This window comes from Pinus tabuliformis, chromosome 2_2 (assembly GCF_031772625.1).
Source record: "Pinus tabuliformis cultivar Carrire ecotype Pingquan chromosome 2_2, CPIR1, whole genome shotgun sequence".
Lineage (NCBI taxonomy): Eukaryota > Viridiplantae > Streptophyta > Pinopsida > Pinales > Pinaceae > Pinus > Pinus tabuliformis.
In genome coordinates this window covers 447,254,554-447,278,051 of record NC_142300.1, presented here as the reverse complement: position 1 = coordinate 447,278,051, position 23,498 = coordinate 447,254,554, and positions in this window count along the sequence as shown.

Sequence of the window (23,498 nt, the reverse complement as noted above, 5' to 3'; positions counted from 1 at the left end):
TTTAAATCCCACGCACCTTTAAAAACAATTAAATTTTTCATGGAGAACAATACAAAATGTATGAATTTATGTGAAAATAAGTTCAAATTCTTAATTTAAATGAATATGTCAAAATTTTCAAATTATATGAAAAACCTTGAAAAGGGCAAAAGTGAAAAATACCCGGTAAGAGATGGATCTGCCAATAGGAATGTTGATATTCATCATTGTTCTTGCTATGGTCATTGATCTTTATCCCAGTAGATCAGCGCCTTGTAAATATCCCCAAAAGGACACTCAATTTCAATTTAAGTATAATGGTTTGCAACAAACTGCGAATTAGAAACAACATGGACTCCATGAATGGTTTATCCTCAAAAGCAGTAGTTTGAGAGGAGAGGGGGAGTTCATTAAATTTGAAATTAATATTGGAGAGAGATGCATTCCTCTTGCGAGAAAGCATGGAGAATACCTTAGTTTGGTGTACGAGCATGGCAACAATCTTCTCCATTTTTACAGTTACCGCGAACGCCAACACTTTTGTTGTAATTCCTTCCCCGAAACTGCAAGCAAATGAGTTCGCCATTGTTCGCATTTTTCAGGAAAACACACCTTCCTTAGTGTATATTACCAATCTAGCAGGCAAGTTACATTCTTTATTGTTTTCTCTTTAGGCTTCAATGGGTTAGTTCCCCTTATCATGTGACATTGTCCAATTGTAGTCTGATGTTTTTAGCAGGTAATATTGAGATAAACTGCTTACTATTTATTTTTCTGTATTTGTAATCACTGCAGGGTCCCTGACAAAATTTATTACAAAACTCGAGTTCGCCACTGTTCGCATTTTTCATGAAAACACACCTTCCTTAGTGTATATTACCAATCTAGCTGGCAAGTTACATTCTTTATTGTTTTCTTTTTAGGCTTCAATGGGTTAGTTCCCCTTATCATGTGACATTGTCCAAAGGTAGTCTGATGTTTTTAGCAGGTAATATTGAGATAAACTGCTTACTATTTAATTTTCTGTGTTTGTAATCACTGCAGGGTCCCTGACAAAATTTATTGCAAAACTCTTAATGACTGCAGATGAACTGACAAACTTATTTAGAATTCACGAAATTGCAACTGTAAAGGATGTACCCTATTATATATTTTGACGGCTTCAATTCTAAATTGGACGTCATTTTGACGGGTTGCTCCTCTACAAGACACGTCAAATCTGACATGGGAAATTTTTCAGTAATCATCAAATACGTTTTGAAATGCTAAATACGTCCTGTAAGATGTCAAATTCCAAGCCTATCCAAGCTTATGTGATCCATAATGAATTAAACAAAGTCTTTCGATAGAAATCACATTAGAGAATTATTTGGCCAACGCGTTTCGAACCAACAAGTGTGGTTCATCATAGATGAAGAGGCAGACCATGGCAAAGGCTTAAATAGAGAGCAATGTAGAAACGTAATTTCAAGTAACGCCTATATTTGAACAATAATGTTTAAATTATAATATTAATTTATTAATATATTAAAAACAAATATTACTAAGTAATGGCTATATTAAATGGCAAGTTTAAAAAAAAAATATCTAAATAATGATATTATTTCATTAATTTATTAAAAATATTAATAGGTAATGACTATATTAAAGGGCTTGTTTTTTAAAAATAATATTTAAATTAACTTATTAAAACCAAATATTACTAGTTCTTGAAAAATAATATTTAAATAATGATATTAGTTTATTAATTTATTAAAATATTAATATGTATTCATTAATTTATTAAAAATATTAATAGGTAACGGCTATATTAAATGGCTAGTTTTTGAAAAATAATATTTAAATTAATTTAGTAAAACCAAATATTACTAGTTCTTGAAAAATAATATTTAAATAATGATATTAGTTTATTAATTTATTAAAATATTAATATGCAACGGCTATATTAAACAGCGAGTTTTTGAAAACTAATATTTAAATTAATTTATTAAAACCAAATATTACTAGTTTTTTAAAAATAATATTTAAATTGTATATTAGTTTATTAATTTATTAAAAACAAATATTAATAAGTTACCGCTGTATTAAACACCTAGTTTTTAAAATAAATAAATAAATAGTCAAAGTCAAACTTTAAGGGAGGGGAGTCAAAAATTATAAAAACGAGTGAAGACCAGACAAGGTAATTTGATAAATAAAATAACTAATGGAAATAAAATAAAATAAAATAAAAATAATTAATGGAAAAATAAATAAAATAAAACAAAAATATACACAAGTCAAAATAAATAAATATATATATATATATATATATATAACAGAAACACACACACATATATCCAAAGAAAAATAATCAATGAATAAAACGTGGTCAACAATAAAATATGGGGCTCATGCCTATTAAACAAATAACAAAAATACTAAAATGATTTAAGAATGACTAGGATGATAAAATACATAAAAAAACACGAAGGATTAAGAAAATAAACTCTAATGAAGAATAAATCAACAACAAATACTATAAAAAGGATGCCAATACCTACATATTAAAAAAAAAAAAGAACTAGGAGGACAAAATAGGGACCCAACTTCTACTAATATTCCAACCATCATCTCAATTCAAATTCTTGGGCCTTTTTTCAATTTTCAGGGCCTCCCTCAATTTACGATGATGAAAATGACTAACCTTAGCAACGACTTGGGCCTCCTCAATGCAGATGTGATGCTTAGATTTATCTGCATGCTCTGCCAAAGCAGAGGAGCGGGTCCTGCCATGCTTGATGTCAGCAACATGCTCACAAATCCTTTGATTAATTGAGTGACCAGTCTCACCGATGTAGGGAGTCCCACAAGAGAATGGCATAACGTAAACACCCTTCATATTCTTGGGGTCCACTGGGTCTTTTATAGAGCTAAGGGAGCTCTGTATGGTATTTAAAGGCCGAAAGGTTGAAGCCACCTTATGCTTCCTTAGGATCCTTGCAATCTTGTCAGTGGTCCCTTGGATAAAAGGAAGATGAACACCAGAAAATCAATCCTTGGTATCTTTCTTAGCACTAGGACCTTTTTCAGCTCTGAGGAAAGCCTTAGTACATTGGTGTCTACTATACCCATTATTAAAGAAAACACTTAAGAGATGTGATTTCTCTTCCTTGAGATGGTTCTCATCAGAAACTCTTAAAGCTTTTGAGAAAGGATTTGTCATTCTTTATTTTCCTCTTTCTTAGAGACTTCTCAACTTACTCTGGTCAATTCGGCAAAGAAACGATTAATTTCCACGACCACTTAAAATGATTTGTCACTCATTATTTTCCCTGTTTCTTCTAAGATTTCTCAACTCACTCCAGTGAATTAGGCATTGAAAAGATTAATTTCCATGACGACTTGAAACCATTTGTTACTCCGGTCAATTCGGCAAAGAAACGATTAATTTCCACGACCACTTAAAATGATTTGTCAGTATTTATTTTACCTGTTTCTTCTAAGACTTCTCAACTACTCTGGTCCAGTTTCCACGACGACTTGAAACCATTTGTTTCCCCTGCTTCCTAGAGACTTCTCAACTTACTAGTCATCCTCCAATGACGGGAGAGTTGGAGTATTTATATGGATGTCGCACACATTGCATCAACGCATCTCACAAGCAACGTAGTTACTTAGAGTCGGGGAAGATCGAGAAATGGATAAAGGTTTTGTGTCGATGATGCTTGTGTGCGTTGTGTTGATGGAAACTTTGGAAAATACCATCCTTGCCTTGGATGCTGCATCCATGAGTTACCATGCTCATCCCTTCGACCGCATGTTGGGTGGAAGTACCTCTTTTCAACCTAGTGAATTTGTTTTGAACAAAGTTGCAATGAAGCTGGAGGACTCTGAGTTGACATCACCCATCGACGCACTTCACGCCTCAAGGGACGTGCTGGCGCTTTTGTCGTTCAGAGATGCGGTCATATCCGATCCATCTGGATCCCTTCTCAGCTGGACACCACAAAATTCATACAACGTGTGCTCCTGGAATGGGATCCGCTGTAGAAAGGGCACGAACAGAGTGGTTGCCGTAACACTTCCTGGCTTCGGATTGAAAGGTAGTCTCTCACCATCTCTGGGTACCCTTTCGTTATTACGCACTTTGAATGTCTCTCGTAATAATTTCATAGGAAGAATTCCACCAGAAGTGGGGCAACTTAAAGCATTGAGCATATTTGACCTCAGCTCTGATAAGAAGTCTGGAGAATTCCATTGATTCAAATGTTGTGATCTATATCTTAATTCATTCAATGAAGGTTACATTTATACTTGAAAACAATAACTGAAAACAGTTATAACTAGAAATACCTAATTTATAACTAAATCCCTAAACTAAATCTCTAACTATATAGAAATCCCGAAGGATTACAACATTTCCCCCCTTAATCTGAAGGGACATCTAACATACCAAGTAAAGATCTAAAATTTTCGAACTTTTCACGTCCCAATGCTTTAGTATCTGCAATTTGTTCTAATGTTGGACAATGTGTTAGATGAATGTTTTGGCCTCTACATGATGTCAAATCAAATGATACTTGGTGTTGATATGTTTGGTTCGATCATGAAACTTTGGATTCTTGGCCAATTGAATTGCAGAAGAGTTGTCAACAAATAAAGGAGTTGAAGCTTTTTGTTTCTCCTGCAAATCTTCAAGTATTTTCTGAAGCCAAATGATTTCCTTAGTGGCTTGAGCTGCTGCAACATATTTAGCTTCGGTGGTAGAATCAGCAGGAACAGATTGCTTGCGTGATCTCCAACTGATGGCTACTGATCCAAGATTCATCAAATAGCCAGAAGTAGAGACTCCATTCTCTTTATCTCCATCAAAATTGGAATCTGAATAACCAACAAGATGGAAGTCTAAAACTTTGGTATATTTGATGCTGTAAGTTTGGGTTCCATTTAAATATTTCAGTACTCTTTTTGTTGCTACCTAATGCCCCTCACAAGGATGATGCATAAATCTGGAAAGTATTCCTACAAAAAATGTTATATCAGGACGAGTAATAGATAAATAAATCAAACTTCCAACAAGTTGCCTATACTTTGTTGGATCTTCAAATGATTTTCCTTCTTCTGAAGTAAGTTTCAAATTCTGCTCCATTGGTGTAGCAACAAGATTACAATCCATCATACTATATATGTTCAATAACTTACCAACATATTTCTTCTGAGAGATGAAAATATGTTGTGGTTTTTGATCAACTTCAATTCCAAGATAATAATGAAGTAAACCTAAATCTGTCATATCAAAAACCTATTTCAATTCCTTCTTAATAGATGATATATATTCATCATTATTTCCTGTGATCATCAAATCATAAACATATACAACTAGATAGACAACTGATCTTCCAACTTTGTTAACGAAAAGAGTTGCATCATCTAGGTCAAAATGCTTACAATTTAACTTTAGAAGATGTTTAGTTAGTTTCTCATACTATGCTCGTGGCACTTGTTTCAAGCCATACAAAAACTTCATTAGTTTGCAAACCTTTTGTTCTTTCCCTTTAATGGAAAAACCTTCCGACCGAAACATGTAAACATCTTCTTTCAAATCTCCATTTAAAAAAGCAATTTTGACATCCATATGATGAATTTTCCATTCTTTCTGAGCTGCAATAGAAAACAAAGATTTAATAGTGCCCCATTTAGCTGTATGAGCAAATGTCTTTGTATAGCCAATACCCTCTTTCTATACATATCCCTTCGCTACAAGTCTTGCCTTGTGTTTCTCTAGTGAACCATCAACTTTATACTTAGTTTTATAAATCCATTTACAACCAATAGGTTGGATGCCAACAGGAAGATACACCAACCTCCATGTGCCACTTTTTATGAGAGCATCATATTCCTTTTGCATTGCATCTTTCCACTTATCATAACTAGTAGCTTCTTCAAAACAAGTAGGTTCACAATCCATAGAAAAGTTAAATTCACAATGAGAATAGTTACCTAAGGAACTTCCAGTCTTAAACTCATCATATTTCTTCGGAAATGTTCGAATAAGTGATGATATTCACAAAGGTTGTGTAGTAAGTTTCTCATCTTCTTCATTTGTCTTAGTTCTTTCCATTTTTGTCCCTTTCAACTCTGTTGCCGTTTATGTCCCGGTCATGTCTTTAGAAACGCTTGCATCAACCAATTTCTCATCAATAGTAGAATTATCATCATTGAGAGAAGGAAACTCCACAGACTAATCTAATATAGGTATCCCCCCTTTAGGATGTGAAAGTATATTATCTGATTCATAATAAAACTCTTGAGGCACAAACTTTTCTATCTGATTAAGTTGTCTATAAAATTGAGGGAATCTTTATTAGATTCAAGAAAAATTACATCTCTTGAAAAAATAAATTTCTTGTTCTCTTCATCATATAATCGGTATGCCTTAGAAGTCATAGAATACCCTAAAAAAATAGATTTTCTACTCCATTCACTCAACTTATTCCTCTGTTGTTTAGGAATCAAAGCATAACATTGAGAACTGAAAACTATGAAATGTTTAACAACAGGAAGACGATTATACCACATTTCATATGGAGTTTTGTTATTAATGACAGAGGATGGGCACCGATTTCTAATATATGCTGCGCAGAGCGCTGCTTCTCCCCAAAACATCAATTTTACATTCTTAAAAAACATCATTGACCTTACCATATTAAGCAATGTTCTATTCATTCGTTCTGCAACACCATTTTGTTGTGGATTATATGGTATTGTGGTCTGGTGTTTGATGCCATTCTCTTGCAAATATTTTTCAAATACATGTGAAGTATATTCTCCTCCATTATCAGTTCTTATAGTACCAATATTTAGTTGAGCTTCATTTGTAATCAAGAGATGAAATTTTTTAAACACATCAAAAACTTGTGATTTTTCCTTAAGCAGATAAACCCAACACATCCTTGAATAATCATCAATAAAAGTCAGTATGTATTTATTGCCATTCGCAGTTGGTACATGCATAGGTCCACACAAATTAGAGTGTATGAGACTTAATTTTCTTGTAGCTCGAGAAGTAGAATTCTGAAAATATTGTTTGTGATGCTTGCCCAATATACAAGCATTACATGGGGTCAATTTTCTAGGAACTGTTGGAAGTCCTTTAATCCCCTGCTGTCTCATAATTCTAATACTTTCATAATTAATATGACCAAAGCGTGCATGCCACAATAAATAAGATGACAAAGTATCATTTTGTTGAACCAAATAATTTGTGTTCAATGTAACAGAGGACACACCTTTCAATTTCAACAATTTATCTTCTTCTACACCAGTCATTATAGTTTTATTGTCGACTGCTCTTCAAATTTCCACTTTACCATCAAATATGTGGATGGAATGTCCCTGTTGTCTTATTTGTACAAGAGATAATAAATTTCTTTGGAATTGAGGAATGTAAAGAACATCATTCAAAGTATAATTAGAAAGTCGAAGAATTTTTAACTGAATAGAACCAATCCCCTTTGGTTTGATTTGAGACTTATCAGTAAAATACACTACTCCATCAATATTATCACTGAATTGTTCAAACAAATCTATTCTAAAGGTCATATGACAAGTGACACCTGTGTCTAAAAGCCAACTGTCATGCCATGAAGAAAAAGAGGTACTAAATATATCTTCCATATGAAAATTACAATGAGCAACAACATAACGTGCATTCTTAGAAGACTGCCCTTTTTTGGAATTAGATGATCTTTATTTTCAAGAATTTGTTCTCTTCTTTCATTAATTTTCTCCCAGGGAATTCTACAATTTGTAGCTGTATGTCCAATTTTACCACATCTAAAGCATTTTACAGCTGTTTTATCAGGGAAATTTCGTTGTTTATCGTTTTGTTGTCTATCTCCCTAAATATTTCTGCCCCCCTGCCTCTATAATTCTTCCTACCTCGACCTCTATTACCCTTAGTATTTCTTTCAAATTCTTCTTGAGGTTTTTGGTCTTTTTGAGCAAGACATAGGGTTTCAATATTAGAATTATGTGATGTTTCTTTCTTGCCAAAAGCCTTCTCTCTTTCTGTAATTTTCCTTACTAATTTATCAAAATCTAAATGTTTTAACTGCCCACTAGCTTGGAGAGATTCCAAGTAGTGTGAATAACTAGGGTAAAGAGCTTTTATAAAGGCAGTGAGTTGTAGATCAACTTTAACTCCAATAGATTCAATTTCATGATTGATGGCTTTAATTTCAGAAGAAAGTTTTAGAGGATCATTATCTTTCATTTCCAAATTAAATAACTTCAACAATAACTGAATTATCTCCAATTCAGAATGTGAATCATAAAGCTCTTTTAGTTTTGTTATGGCATCATATGCTGTTTTATTCTGAGCAATGTATTTGCTTACCTCTTCTGAGACTTAAGTGGAAATTAAGGAATATGCCTTCTTATCCTTACTTTGCTAGATTGCTAGTTGTTTCTCCTCATCAGACTGATTTGGTGAATTCACTTCTTTTCCTTCACAGATTCCATCCAACAAATCATTAAAAATAAGTGTATTTTTAACCTTCCTAAACCATTCCTCGTAATTTTCCTTTCCGGATAGAACAATCCCAATTAAAGATACCAAGGAGTTCATCTTTTTTTCAGATAATGATAGAATTCTTAAAAAAACTGTTATGATTACAAGAACAAAATTCTTTTAAAAAAATTATGTTTCAATCATTACAACATAAATTTCCTTCTTTTTTTTAATATTTTCTGTATTAACTTACACCGAAAAAAAAAAAAAAAAAAAACCCAATGGTTGTATATTAAAAACATCCAGAGAAGAGTCTCCACCAAGCACACCTCTACCAACGTTGCTGACTCCACCAATGTTGTTGTGCACACTACCAGGTCACGCCTCTACCAACGCTGCTAACAGTTAAGTATTCAGGTCAGCAAGCACATCTTCTTCGCTGGTTTACAACAATGGAGGATCTAGGTGTTCTGGTTCAATAGAGTTCGATCCAGGCTCTGATACCACTGATAAGAAGTATATAGAATTACATTGATTCAAATGTTGTGATCTATATCCTAATTCATTCAATGAAGGTTACATTTATACTTGAAAACAATAACTGAAAACAATTATAACTAGAAATACCTAATTTATAACTAAATCCCTGAACTAAATCTCTAACTATACAAAAATCTCGAAGGATTACAACAAGTTCTAATATGCTTTGGGGTCATATCCCAAAATCATTGTGCAATTGCACACATCTTCAATCAATCAACCTATCAGTTAACAGTTTGACAGTGACTATTCCAACAGAATTCGGTCATCTGAGCAAGTTGGAACATCTTCGTTTGAAGCAAAATTACCTTACTGGAAGAATCCCATCTTCTCTAAGCAACTGCACGTCTCTTCGACATCTGAACATTGGACACAACAATCTCACAGGTCCAATTCCTCTTGAATTGGGCTCGCTGCAAAACTTAGACTACCTGGCCGTCGAATAAAAAAAAACAAAAAGTTAAGCAAAACATGAAGCACAAAATAAAATGAGGGACAAATGGTAAAGTCTGAGATTTATAACCAGGTGGAAGGCATAAATAAAACTTGCTCCCCCATTTCTGCAACATGTTTTTCAGATCCTAAAGGGCATTTTGAGGCATTTTCACACCAAGAGCTAAAATGCCCATAGAGTAACCCTACAGGATTATTTTTAAGGAACGAAAACTTGTCCACCTTATTAACATTTGAATAAGTTTGAAGTGCCGCCAATACCTATTTCTAAAGTTAGCCTCCCTCCACCCCAGTCGAGGAGAGTCTACAGTAAGTACAATTGCTTTAAATCCAACATTCTCTGCCCTTCTAATAAGTTGTGCAACGAGACATCTATCCTTGAGTAACTGCCATCACCAAACATAAAATGGGAAAACTAATTTTTTTTCTTTAACATGAATGTGTACATTCTGTCTTGACAATCTGTATTTATCACTATTTCACTAAGCATAGCAATTTAAACAATTAATAACAAAGACTTACTCATTTATTCATGAATGTGTGATGTGAAACAATCTTCTTTCTTTTTATATCCAAGTTTAAAATTTCCATAAGACTCGCTATATATTTCTCTCCAAATTGCCAGATTTCTATACATACATCTGCATCCCAACCTCATACCCTCCTAAACATTTTCCATAAGCATGGCCATATGTTTCTTTGAAAATTGCCAACTTTCTGTACATGCATGCTCAGCGCAAACTGAGGCACTCCTAAACATTTTCGGACTACTTTGGAGAGGGGAGAATAGAAGCAACTCCAGAGATAAAACATAATGAAAGGGTGAAATTGATGGGCATGTAATGAAACTGGCAAACACATGTTATTTGGAATTGGACAATTTCGAAATACACCTTTCCACTACTATGACAAGTGTATGTGTAACATTTTGTAATCTTCTTTTTCTTGTTATGGTAGGTGTGTGTAACTTTTTTTAGTCTTCCCATTCTGGTTAATCCATAGGTGTCAATTAACAAATGGCATGGTAAATTTTTAATCAAAATTTGTAAAAATTTAATTTAAACAAGGTTTAATCATGTGATTTAGATATGCAGGGAAGTTAGTGGTGTGAATTCCATCCATTGATATTGTGGCAACGACGAGAATATACTCGCATCTTTAAATTTAAACCGTGCGATCAATTTTTTTAATTAGTAAAATGATTAAAGAGCCCAATTCCAATAGGGGGGAAGCCTATCGGCGTAAACATATATATCAAAATAATATACCTTGATAATAAATTTATATAATTAACTTTTAAATTGACTAGTAAGATGTTTTAGAAATTAATATGACATAGATGTTGATATGTAATAACATTTTAAAACAATAAAAATTATATATATATATGAATTTTATCTTATTTTTTTAAAAGTACATCTTATTTTTTAAATATATTTTTTGCTTTTATAGTTTCCAATGTGATAGAAACTTTTGGTCGCCCCAAAACCTCTACTTTGTTGTGTATTTTCTATTTTGAATTTGATTGGTAACTCTGACTTAGTAGTTAATAGTTAATAGTAAGTTTTAACGTTACTAGCTTTCATGTCTTTCCTTTTCTACAATTCAATCATTTTTTTATTTAAGTTGATGATGAGTTGGCCCAACTTTCTAATAGTCCCCGTGCTAAAAGATAATGCCAAGGTATCGATGCTAATGTATTGCCATAATTGTCCCTGATGTCTCTGAAAGCACATTCCAAAATAAAATGTTTTTTAGAGTCCACTGCCCCTAGAAGTGCAAAAAGTTCACACCCGTTCTTCCCAAGCATCTTTAGGTCTTTTCCACCTTCCCATTTCACATCGAAGTTGATGTGAGTTAGTTATTAATTAAGCAATAAGAATCTTTTATCTCCACGAAATGCCAACTCCAATGAACTCTTTTTGTTGGAGATCACATGTGGGGTTGAATTCCGCAACATAGTACTTCTTCTTTCTACCCAACTCTTTTCCCCATATATACTTACTGAACTTCTCTATAACAAAATTCTTTAACTCCTTGCTATTTTTGAGACATGCATTGAAGTAGATATTCCATCCATATATATATATATATATATATAATAAAATTAAAAAATTATAAATAATAGTGACATTTATCTATGTAACTTTAAAAAAAATAAAAAATAATATATATACCTAAATAATCAAATTTAATACTGACGGAATTAAAAAAAAAAAAATTACCCCTCATTGTATTTGAGGTATTTTTGTTATACTTCATAGATTTCAATTCAAGATTGATTTAGGTTAATGGCGTACTAAGAATTGATAATTAATTTATTTACGTTATTGGCATATTAAGAATGTTACAACTTATATCATCTCTATATATTCAACTTGGTTGTTACGCGGGGCCGACTTGACTAGGACTCCGGAAGTCAGCAAAAACAACAAAGAAAGACAAAAGGTTTCGCGTGGTCTTGGAAATTTCTCTAGGGTGGTGTGTGTTGGAAGCATTAATTCCAATCACCAAACCCATTAAATGCTCAACCATCTAGAAAGTTCAAGAGATGACCTTGAGACTTCTGGAGACTTTAGGTAGCATCCTGAAGAAGCGACAGACAACTAGAATCTAGAAACTTCTCGGCTATGTATAAAAATCATTGCTTGGTAATGGAATAGGTAAGTTGTGTTTGTGTTCAATCCAGTGTGTGCGTTCTTTGATTTGGTATCAGAGCGAGGTAACTCTCAAGAGCTTGAGGTTTTGTGTGAGGGATTAGAGTGAGAGTGAAAGATCCCTGAGGGTATCTGCAGAGAGTCTGTGTATAGCAAGCTTTCCGTGGAGGGCGTATTGGCTGGAAGCTTCTCGTGTGTAGCAGATAGTGTGGAAAATCGCTGAAGAAATTTGCTTGTGTGCAGATAAAAGAGGAAACACAGTGGAGAGCTGCGGTCTGTGGAGTAAACAAGGCTCTAAACATGCAATAAGAAGCCTGTTTGTGGCAGAGCTGCTGTCTATGGAGTAAATAAGGGCGAGGACTCTGTTTTTGAATGTCCAGGAGTGTGCATTTTGATCACTGGAAAATAGCTATAATATAAGGGTATATTTTAAGTGTGTATACATAATGGTTTTCTGGTGATATTCATGGTGCTTACACGCTTTTTATTTTGCCCTACATTTTCTTTATGATGAAAAAGATGATGTTAAAAAATTCGAGTGTTTCATGAAGTTAGAATTAAAAAAAAAAATGAATACTGGTGGTAAAAATACATTTGTGGTAGTTGTTTGGAAGTTGGGCTCTTAAGTTTTGTGGAAGTTTGCAATTAAGTGAAAAGTGGAAGTTTGGTGTTAATTAATGAATGACCCCCTAACTTTTTTTTAATATTGGTGGTTGTTAAGAAAGATTGATGGTTGTTTGATGAAATCATGTTTTGTTTGTTATTATAAAAATTATATATATAACTTAAAAAGGAGGAGGGAGACACATTGTTCAATAATATTTTTGATTTGTGAAGTTCAATATAACTTTATGACTTTTGCTTGAGAAATTATATTTGTGATTAAGGAGTCATTAAAGTTATTGGTTGGAGGATCCATAAGATTAATATTATGGAAAATGTATTAGCAGAGTCTTATCTATCGGATTCTAACAAGCTAGATGGTGAAAATTATGCAAATTGGAAGTTTAAGTTGCATACTTTGATGGAAGGCTACAACATATGGACAATTGTGTCTGGAGCTGAAGTCAAGCCAGTTTCCCCTCAAGCCACAAATGTTGCAATTCAAGATTGGGAGCATCGGGAAAACAAGGCGAAGGTGCTTTTGTGGATGCTCGTTAAGGACAACATTTTTCCACACATTAGAGAGTGCAAAACATCCAAGGAGACATGGGACACTCAAAAATTTGTATGAGACGAAGACTACAAATCGAATATTGTATTTAAAGACTAAGCTTCTTTCAATTAAGATGGAATAAAATGAAAGTGTTCGTAATTTTATTTCTAGAATTAAAGATCTAAAGTATAAATTAGGTGACATTGTTGAATCTAGTACAGACTTGGTTATTGTGACATTAAATGGAATGCTTGATGAATATCAAATGTTTACCACTGGTCTTTTAGCTAGAGAGAAGGCTCCTACTTTTGATGAGTTGGTAGGTATACTTATGCAGGAAGAAGAGCGGAGAAGAAGTCTTAAACAAAAATTTCCTAGTTCAAATTTAGCATTGATGGCTAAAGGGAAGCAATTCTTCAAAGGAAAACAATGGGAGAAAAATAAAGGCATAAAGGATAATGTGTGTTATTACTGTGGAAAACTTGGTCATTTTTCTAAGAATTGCATGAAATGAAGATCTGATCAATTCAAACAAGGAAGACATTCAGGAAATTATGTTGATAGAGATGAAGCAATTAGTCATGACTTTAGCAATCTTAAATTGTTTGTGTTCAATGCTGCCTTATCAGTAGAAATTGATGATGATAATGCTTGGTTTATAGATTCTGGTGCATCAAAACACATGTCATGCAAAAGAGATTGGTTCGAAACTTATCATGAGATTAATAATGGTGGACAAATCTATTTATGAGATAATAGATCATATGAAATTAAAGGATATGGTGATATAAGTGTTATGATGCATAATGGATAAGAAAAACAAATTCAAAATGTGGTGTATGTTCCAGGATTAAAGAAGAACTTAATTTTAGTCTCTACTATTACAGATCAACATTTAAAAGTTGAATTTGTGAAATCACATTGTTTGGTAAAGGATGTGCAAGACAACTACAAGGTTGTTGCAAAAGGAATGAGAGTTGGAGGCTTATACAAGTTGGATGTAATGAAGAATGGGCATCAAGCTTTGGCATCAAAGGTATGGACACTTAAATCATAATGACCTAATGTTACTACAAAAGAAATTGATGGTAGAAGTTCTTCCAAATATTAAGGGTGAACACTTTGAATGTGAAGGTTGTGCACTAGGAAAACAACATAGGGAAGAATTTCATGTGCATGAAAATAGAAGAAAACGTGAAATACTTGAACTAGTGCATACTGATGTATGTGGTCCAATGCAAACTAAGTCACTTGGTGGAGCATATTACTTTCTTATATTTATTGATGATAGCACTAGATACACCTGGGTGTACTTTATAAGAAACAAAAGTGATGTGTTTGAATACTTTAAAGAATTCAAGAGTATGGTTGAAAAGCAAACAGGAAAGAGCATTAAAATTCTTCGATCAGATAAAGGTGGTGAGTACACTTCAAGAGCTTTTATCAAATATTGCAAACAAAATGGAATTATGCAACAATTTACTGTACCACATACACCTCAGCAAAATGGAGTAGCTGAGAGAAAGAATAGAACATTAGTTGAATGTGCTCGTAATATGTTAAAAGGTAAAAGACTTTCTAATATTTTTTGGGCTGAAGCCATTAATACAGTTGTATATCTTAAAAATAGAAGCCCTACTAAGTATCTTGAGCACAAAACACCATTTGAAGCATTTTATGGTTTTAAACCTAAAGTTAGTCATTTAAGGATATTTGGATGCAAGGCCTTTGCTCATATTCCTAAAGAGGATAGGAGAAAGTTAGATGCCAAAGCCATCAAATGTATTTTTATTGGATATTTTACTGATCAAAAAGCATATAAAATGTATGATCCAAGTACTCACAAGGTCTTTGCAAGTAGAGATGTTATATTTCATGAGCATGTAGATAAACAAATAAAAGAAGATGAACATAATGTATGGAAGCCTCCTTATGAAAGATTTAAGGAAGAAGAAGAAGTTGTGGAATCAACTCAAGCTCAAGAACACATGGACATTCCAGAAGACATACCAAAAAGTCAAAGCCCACAAAGAAGTGATGAAGGCACTCCACAAAGAAGAAGAAGAGAAGGTACTCCACAGTGTAATGAACCTCTAAGAAGGTCAACACGACAGATTCAAACCCCTATTAGGTATAAAGATTATGCTTTAATGTCTCAAGTAAAGACTGTTTTTGAGCCCTTAAATTATGAACAAGATAAAAATCATAAAGAATGGATGGAAGCTATGAAAGAAGAATATGACTCTATAATGAAAAATGAAACTTCGGAATTAACAGAATTACCTGAAAATAAAGTTCCTATAGGATAAAAATGGTTGTACAAGACAAAATTTAATGCAGATGGCAGCATAGACAAGTATAAGGCAAGATTGGTTGCAAAAGGTTATTCACAAAAAGAAGGTATTGATTATGAAGATACCTTTCCCTAGTTGCTAAAATGAATACAGTCAGAATAATGATAGCATTGGTAACTAAATATGGTTGGAAGCTACATCAATTAGATGTAAAGTCAGTTTTTAGAAATTGTGACTTAAAAGAAGAGATTTATCTTGTTCAACCAGAAAGAAGGTATTGATTATGAAGATACCTTTCCCAAGTTTCTAAAATGAATACGGTCAGAATAATGATAGCATTGGCAACTAAATATGGTTGGAAGCTACATCAATTAGATGTAAAGTCAGTTTTTCTAAATGGTGACTTAAAAGAAGAGTTTTATCTTGTTCAACCAGAAGGATTTGTAAAGAAGGGTCAAGAACATCTTGTATGCAAGTTAAAAAAGGCCTTATATGGATTAAAACAAGCACCCAGATCTTGGTATGAGAAAATCAATAAATTCTTCTTTCAGCAAGGATTTAATAAAAGAAAAATTATCCTAATTTGTATCTCAAGATAGATAGAAATGGGGATATATTATTACTTTCTATATATGTTGATGATGTAATAATAAGAGGGAGTGCTGATAAATTGGTTAAATATATAAATGAATTTATCACAGGAATTTGAGATGAAGGATCTTGGTCAGATGCACTATTGTCTAAGTCTTGCAGTATGGAGAGATGATGGAAGGACCTTAATCACACAAACCAAATATACAAATGAAGTACTAAAGAGATTTCATATGAATGGATGTAAGGCAGTGAGTACTCCATTGGAACAAAATATCAAATTAAGAAGTGATGATGGAACAAAAGAGGTGAATGGAACATTGTATCGACAATTAGTGGGAAGTCTGAATTATCTCACTACCACTAGACCATACATTGCTTATGTAGTAAGCATACTTAGTCAATTCATGGCTAAGCCTCATGAAAGACATTGGATAGCTGCAAAAAGGGTCCTCCGATAATTAAAGGGAACTATCAATTTTGGTATTGAATATACTAATTCTTGTAATGTTGAACTGACAGGTCATTCTGATTCTGACTGGGTTGGAAATCCAGATAACAGGAAATCCACCAATGGATACATATTCAATATAGGATCAAGAGCTGTATCATGGAGCAGTAAGAAACAGACAACAATTTCCTTGTCATCAACTAAAGCAGAGTATAAAGCATTGTGTAGTGCCACCTACGAAGCTATACGGCTCAGAAGAATACTTGAAGATGTTGGTGAAGGTCAACAAGAACCTACAATGATTAGATGTGATAATCAAAGCACCATGAAATTGGGGAACAATCATGTATGTCATGCAAGGTCAAAGCATATAGACACACAATATCATTTTGTAAGAGAAAAGGTCCAATCAAAAGAAATTTCCCTAATATATTGTAATACAAATGAGAATGTAGCTGACATATTCACTAAGCCTCTTGGGAAAGAAAAATTTGAGTTTTGTAGAAGTAAGTGTTAGCTCTGCTATACAAAGGGATAAAAAAGGATCCATGTATGCCCCAAAGTCTGCAAACCCATGTAAATTCATGGCAAAGGATCCATGCATGCTGTTGAAATCTCCAAGTTTGGGTTAAAGGCCTTCCACCGATCAAAACCATCGCAAGAGGAGAGCCCTTGGGAAGGCGGAAATACACTATCGGGAGGCAAAAGAACACTCCAAAACAGTAAAAAAAAAAAAAACCCGAGTTACAGGCTTAAAGGTCCAAATGAACTGCAGTCGTTCGATCTGGCCGATCAACGGTCCAGATCTCATCGGTGGATATGGCATCGGCGCTTCACCAAGGATCGGGGCACAAGACATCGTCGATGAGCGATCGCCCATATCGCGTCGGCGAGTCGCAATGGAGGACTTACGAAGAGGTCTGGGCTTTTATATTTTGCGATGAGCGATCGCCGATATCGCATCGGCGCTTTCAAAGGGGGCGATGGAAACGGTGATCAACGATTCCATGAGGACTGTCGATCTCGCATCCGGATCAACGGCGGATATCGCATCGCAATATCGCTATCGGGATAGCCAAAGGGGCAGGGCCTCGATATGCACTGTGACCCGAAAGGCGGACCCGACGGAAAGTTAAACCATGTTTGAGGATTTTTGAAGTCCGAAAGAAGCAAAAATGGGCAGGATTTAGCAGTATTGCAGCGTTTTCATTGTTTATGACCCAAACAAACACAATAACACAAAAGAAACATTCGCAGTTATTGTCTGAAAGGGACAGGTGCAGGGATTTCATAGGAACGATAGCCACTCCATTGCAGGTTCAAGCGGCAAACCATCCTTAAAGAAATCGTGCAGTTATGATTACATACCAGAAGAAGGATTCGGCGGAGGGATAGTGGCTGGAAAACAGAACCCAGAAAGGGAAGGAGAAGGGCCACTACATGCCTCAACCCAAATCAAATGAAATCATGGAGCTTAACGACCCTTCTAGTGCAGCAGTCATCCTAACAAACATGATGGGGCATCTTTGGCACGAGGGAGCTCCCATGCATCACAGCAGGCTGCCCAAAACATCTGAGTATGGTTATTCCTCTATCAGAAGAGGAAAACCTCCGAGCCATGCCTGCCTATTGAGGGAATCAAACGGTTATGGGACAGATCAGACAAGTTTAAGACTCCGAACCTTCTAGAGAGCTCAGGAGCATTGTAAAGGGCCTATAAAAGGCAAAAAACTAAATGTAACAAGGGTTCAACTTTTGGAGATTATTCCTCCCCTGTTTTCTCAAGCTTCTCATCTACAGTCTTTATTAATACAAGCTTCTTTTGCTGCTACATTGTTTAATATCCATTTCTCTTCTGTTCTATGCTTGCACTTGAACAGTTTGTTCAGGTTTTCTGTGTGTTTAAGGCTAGATAACTGTCATCTTATCTCTGCTTTGATATACGAGATTTCCAAGCTTCTTTGCTGCCTATGGCTAGCCATTTATATGTGTGATTATATGTGCATCTGCCAGTATATTCAGCGAGTTCTTTTACTACCTGTAGCTAGCCATTCATATAGGTCCATGTATGCTATCTGCCGGCATAGTCAGTGTTCTCCATCTATCCATTAATCTACAAACTATTGAGCATTAGCAGTCTAAAGCCTTGTGTTGTTGGGGGTGTTCATGCATGTCTTGAGTTTGAATAGAGCTGGAATGGTTATCTGACTTGATCCAAACCATCCTTCATTCCAATAGTTCAGAGAACAATATTGAATATTATATGTTACCACGCATCTCTGATTTACAACCTCAGAGAGTTTCCTAGAGTGATAACATAATTGGCGCCGTTGCCGGGGAACTGGAAACTGAGGCTCAGCTTCCCTGGGAAATGACACAGACCCAACTTCGATGATAGAAAAAGTCTGGGCATGTTTTTGGTTGTAATCATTTATCTGGCGACTCTACTGGAGGCCGAACCTCTTGGCGACTCCACTTCATAATTCTGGCTCAGTTTGTGAGGCAGACTCGGAGAAATCCTCAGAAATCGCAAGTTGACCCAGCACCTGACCCAGGAAAGACCATCAAGGAGAAGAAAGTATTGAAGAAAGGAGCATCGGGTTCAGGTAAACCTAAACAATACTCTATATCTCTTCAGCAAGATCTTGCAATAGAACAAATATAGGTTGAGAGTACAGATTCAAATACTAGCAGTGAAGAAAAGCTCTCAAAGATTCATAAAGTTCCTTGGTCTATAATTTCTCCTTTTGTTGTTAGCCCAAAGGGAACCCCACCTCCTATTCACCATACTCCTCTGGTCTTACCAATCACTCCTCCGCCTTTCTTCTTTCAGACTCCTGGTACCCTTTTAGCCACCACAGTTATGGCAGGTCCGCAAGCACCCACCAAAATGGAAAGAATCATAGCCGCTAGGTATGGACCTCTAATACTACCCGCTCCTTTGAATGCTATGCCCACTGGAGAATATCAGAAGTATATGCCTAAGTTCACTGGGACTGAAGGTGTCACTGCTAAAGAACACCTAGAGTCATTTTATAGCTATGCTGATAATCTGGATAATAGTGAAGATGATGTGTGGATGAGAGTCTTTGTCCAAAGTCTAGATGGGGAAGCTAGGAAATGGTTTAGAGAACAAGCCCCAAGATCTATAGCAGATATCGAAGCTTTAGGTGATATGTTCCTAAAACATTAGGGAGATAAAAAGGACCTGCTATACTATCATACGGAGTTTGGAAACCTGAAGAGGGAAAATGGGGAATCCTTGTCTGATTTTAATAAAAGATTCAACCGTATGTATAGTAAAATACCAGCCGAGGTAAAGCCTACCCCCACCTCTGCCAAACTTGCCTACGCCAGTGCCTTTGACTCTGATTTCTGTTTGCTGTTAAGAGAAAGAAGATGTGCTACCCTAGCTGAAATGCACGATGAGGCACTAGAGGTCGAATCTAACATTATGGCTGCAGAAAAGCTCAAAAGCCACACTGATAGGAGGAGGCAGAGAGGCGAGGCTTCTTCTGCCTCTACTCCATCCTCAGATACCAAACTTGATAAAATGACTAGAATTATCGAGTCATTGTCTGCTAAAATTTCTAAGCTGGAGATTGAGCAGAACTCTGGGAAGACAAGGCTCCCAGGCACATTTGCACCAAGAAATCCGAATCCATTTAGAAGAACCAGCGAACAATTGCAAATCATTCAGAGGGGTAAAGAAACTAACGAAGATCAAAAAGTTAAGGCTCCTTTCCAAAATGTGGTCATGGAGGAGGAACAGATTGAAGAAGAGGATGAAATTCTCTGTATGGAAGATAAAAGCAGTGATTCCTTTTTGACATTAGCTGCATACGAAGAGTCTTTGCTGCAGGAGAAAGACAGTCAAAGGTGGGATAGAGAGGTTGTTCTACAAACTAGGGAGCAGCAAAGATATAATCTAAGGTCAAATGCAAATAATATCAAGGAGAATCCTGCCCAAAAAGCTACCATCCAAACAGAGACCCAGAATGGCAGACAGAGAAGACCAGCAGCTGATCCAGTCACCCTCAAAGCACCAGTTCAAGAGGTAAAAGGTCCTGGCAAGCTACCTCTCTCTTTCAGCTTCGAATCAGAAGTTCAGAAGTTAAAAATAACTATGCCTCTGACAGAACTAGTGAAGAGTGAAATGTTTAGAAAGCCTATCCTTGAGGCTCTCGAGCTGAAGATCACACGAACCTCCACTGACTTTGTCAATTTGCAAGACGATAGGCCTGCAATTGTGCTAAGCCCAATGACTGAACCTGCCAATGATAGTTCCCCATATTTTTATGTCTCCTTGACCATTCATGACAAAATTCTCCACAACTGCCTCCTAGATATAGGTGCCAGTCACAATCTGATGCCCAAAATTGTCATGGAAGAGTTAGGCCTTGACATCACTAGACCATATCATGACCTATTCTCATTTGATTCGAGGAAGGTGAAATGTCTGGGATTGATTAAAGATTTAGCCATTTCCCTAACCCAGCTGCCCATGAAGAGCATAATGATGGATATTGTGGTGGCAGATGTCCCTCCTAAGTTTGGCATGCTGTTGTCCAGAGGATGGATTAAGAGACTAGGTGGGACATTGCAGAATGACCTATCTTATGCCACTGTCCCAGTTTTTGGAGGAGAAAGCAGGAGATTGTATAGAGAAGCACAGTTGGCGTACATCATCAGTAATGAAAAGAATCCTTCTAATCATCCTATTTATGCGGTGGACACTGATTTTGGAGCATGTATCCTCCAAATTGAAGAATCTCAGAAGGCCTCGTTGCAGCTCAAGAAACCAATTGTTTAGGCTGAGGGGAAGCAAGAAAATCAGGTTTGGGAGATGTTCTTCGATGGAGCATGTTCCAAGGAGACTACAGGAGCAGGGGTGGTGCTGATATCCCCAAAACAAGAAAGCACACAGCTGTCTTTTAAGCTGGCCTTCCAAGTCACCAATAATATAGCAGAATATGAGGCCCTGATAGTTGGCCTTAATGCAGCAAAAGACAGAGGAATCCAGAATCTGAAAGTATTTGGAGATGCTGATTTGATCATTCAGCAAGTAAATAAAACGTTTCAAGTGAAGCACCCAAGGCTGAAAGCATACAGAGATGAGGTATGGAGGATCAGAGACTCTTTTGATTATTTCTGTATTTCATATATTCCTAGAGCCCAGAATCAGCTTACTGATTCACTTGCTGTGTCTGCTAGTCTATTTATCCCTCCCATGCTGCCCAGGCTGGTTTACGAAGTCCAAATGAAATTTAGGCCATCCTTGCCTGATAATGTCCAGCATTGGAAAGTTTTTGATGATGACGATGAGATAAATAGGTTTCAGCAAGTCATTGATGAATTTTCCAAAATGCAAATTGACCAAGAAAACGAAGCCTTGCAAGAGAACCCCCAATCCCAGCTTAGAAACAAAATTGGCAAAGATAGCATTGTTCATCTTCCCAGCAATCATATTCCTAAGGGTCTAATTCCTCTAGAAAGACTGTTTGACCAAAACGATGTACCTACAAGGCTGTCCAAAAATAAGATTCATCTCTAGTCTGTCAGCATGATATAGGGAGTCCAGGTCAGCCTAGATATATAAAGTTGTCTTCTCGTCTATCTGCTGACCAAAGTTCTGAATACTGCACATTAATGAAGCAATTTGTTGATGTCTTCGCCTGGGAATATAGTGACCTGAAAACCTATGATAAGAATATCATCCAGCATAAAATCCCTTTAGAGAAGGGCACCATACCTTTCAAACAGAAGCTGAGGCCAATAAATCCTATGCTTATCCCTCTGATCGAAAAAGAAATAAAAAAGTTGTTGGCTGCCAAAATCATAGTCCCTCTCAGATATTCCAAGTGGGTAGCCAACCTAGTAGTGGTGAGAAAGAAAAGTGGAGAAATCAGACTCTGTGTTGATTTCAGAAACTTAAATAAATGCTCCAAGAAAGACAATTATCCTCTACCCAAGATGGAGCACTTGCTGCAGAGGGTCTCAAAAGCCAAAGTGATGTCTTTATTGGATGGATTTTTCAGGGTATAATCAGGTTGCTGTGCATCCAGATGATCAGGAGAAGACTGCATTCACCACTCCTTAGGGCACCTTTATGTATTCCAAGATGCCTTTTGGGTTGATGAATGCTGGAGCCACCTTTTAGAGAGCTATGGATATAGCATTTGTAGGAGAAAAGGATAAATTTGTCCTTATCTACCTGGATGATATAACAGTATACTCCAGCAGCCATCAAGACCATGTGCAACATTTGAAGAAAGTGTTTTTGAAGTGTAGAAGGTTTGGGATTTCAGTAAATCCTAAGAAGTCGCAGTTTGCGTTAGAAGAAGGCAAGTTGTTGGGATATATTGTCTCTGCTGCAGGTGTCCGAATTGACCCAGAAAGAGTAAAAGCGATACAGACCTTGTCTGTCCCGAGATCGAAGAAGGACATCCAGTCTTTTCTAGGCAAGATTAATTTTGTAAGGAGGTTTATCCCAAATTTTGCAGAACTTGTGAAGCATATTACCTCTATGTTGAAGAAGGGATTAGAGATCAAGTGGAATGGTGTAGCGAGAAAGTCATTTGAGTCCATTAAAAAGGCAATTATGGAGGCTCCCACTTTAATCGGTCCAGATTATAGCAAGGAGTTCCGCATATTTTATTTTGCCTCTGACGACACCCTTGCGGCAGTCTTATTGCAAGCAGATGAAGAAGGCTCAGAGCATCCGGTGGCATTTTTCAGTAAAACCTTAAGGGATGCCGAGCTGAGGTATGATATTATTGAGAAACAAGCATACGCTCTTATCAAGTCTTTGAAGGCTTTTAGAGTTTATATTCTGCACTCCAAAGTAGTTGCATATGTACCCTCTGCTGCAATAAAAGATGTC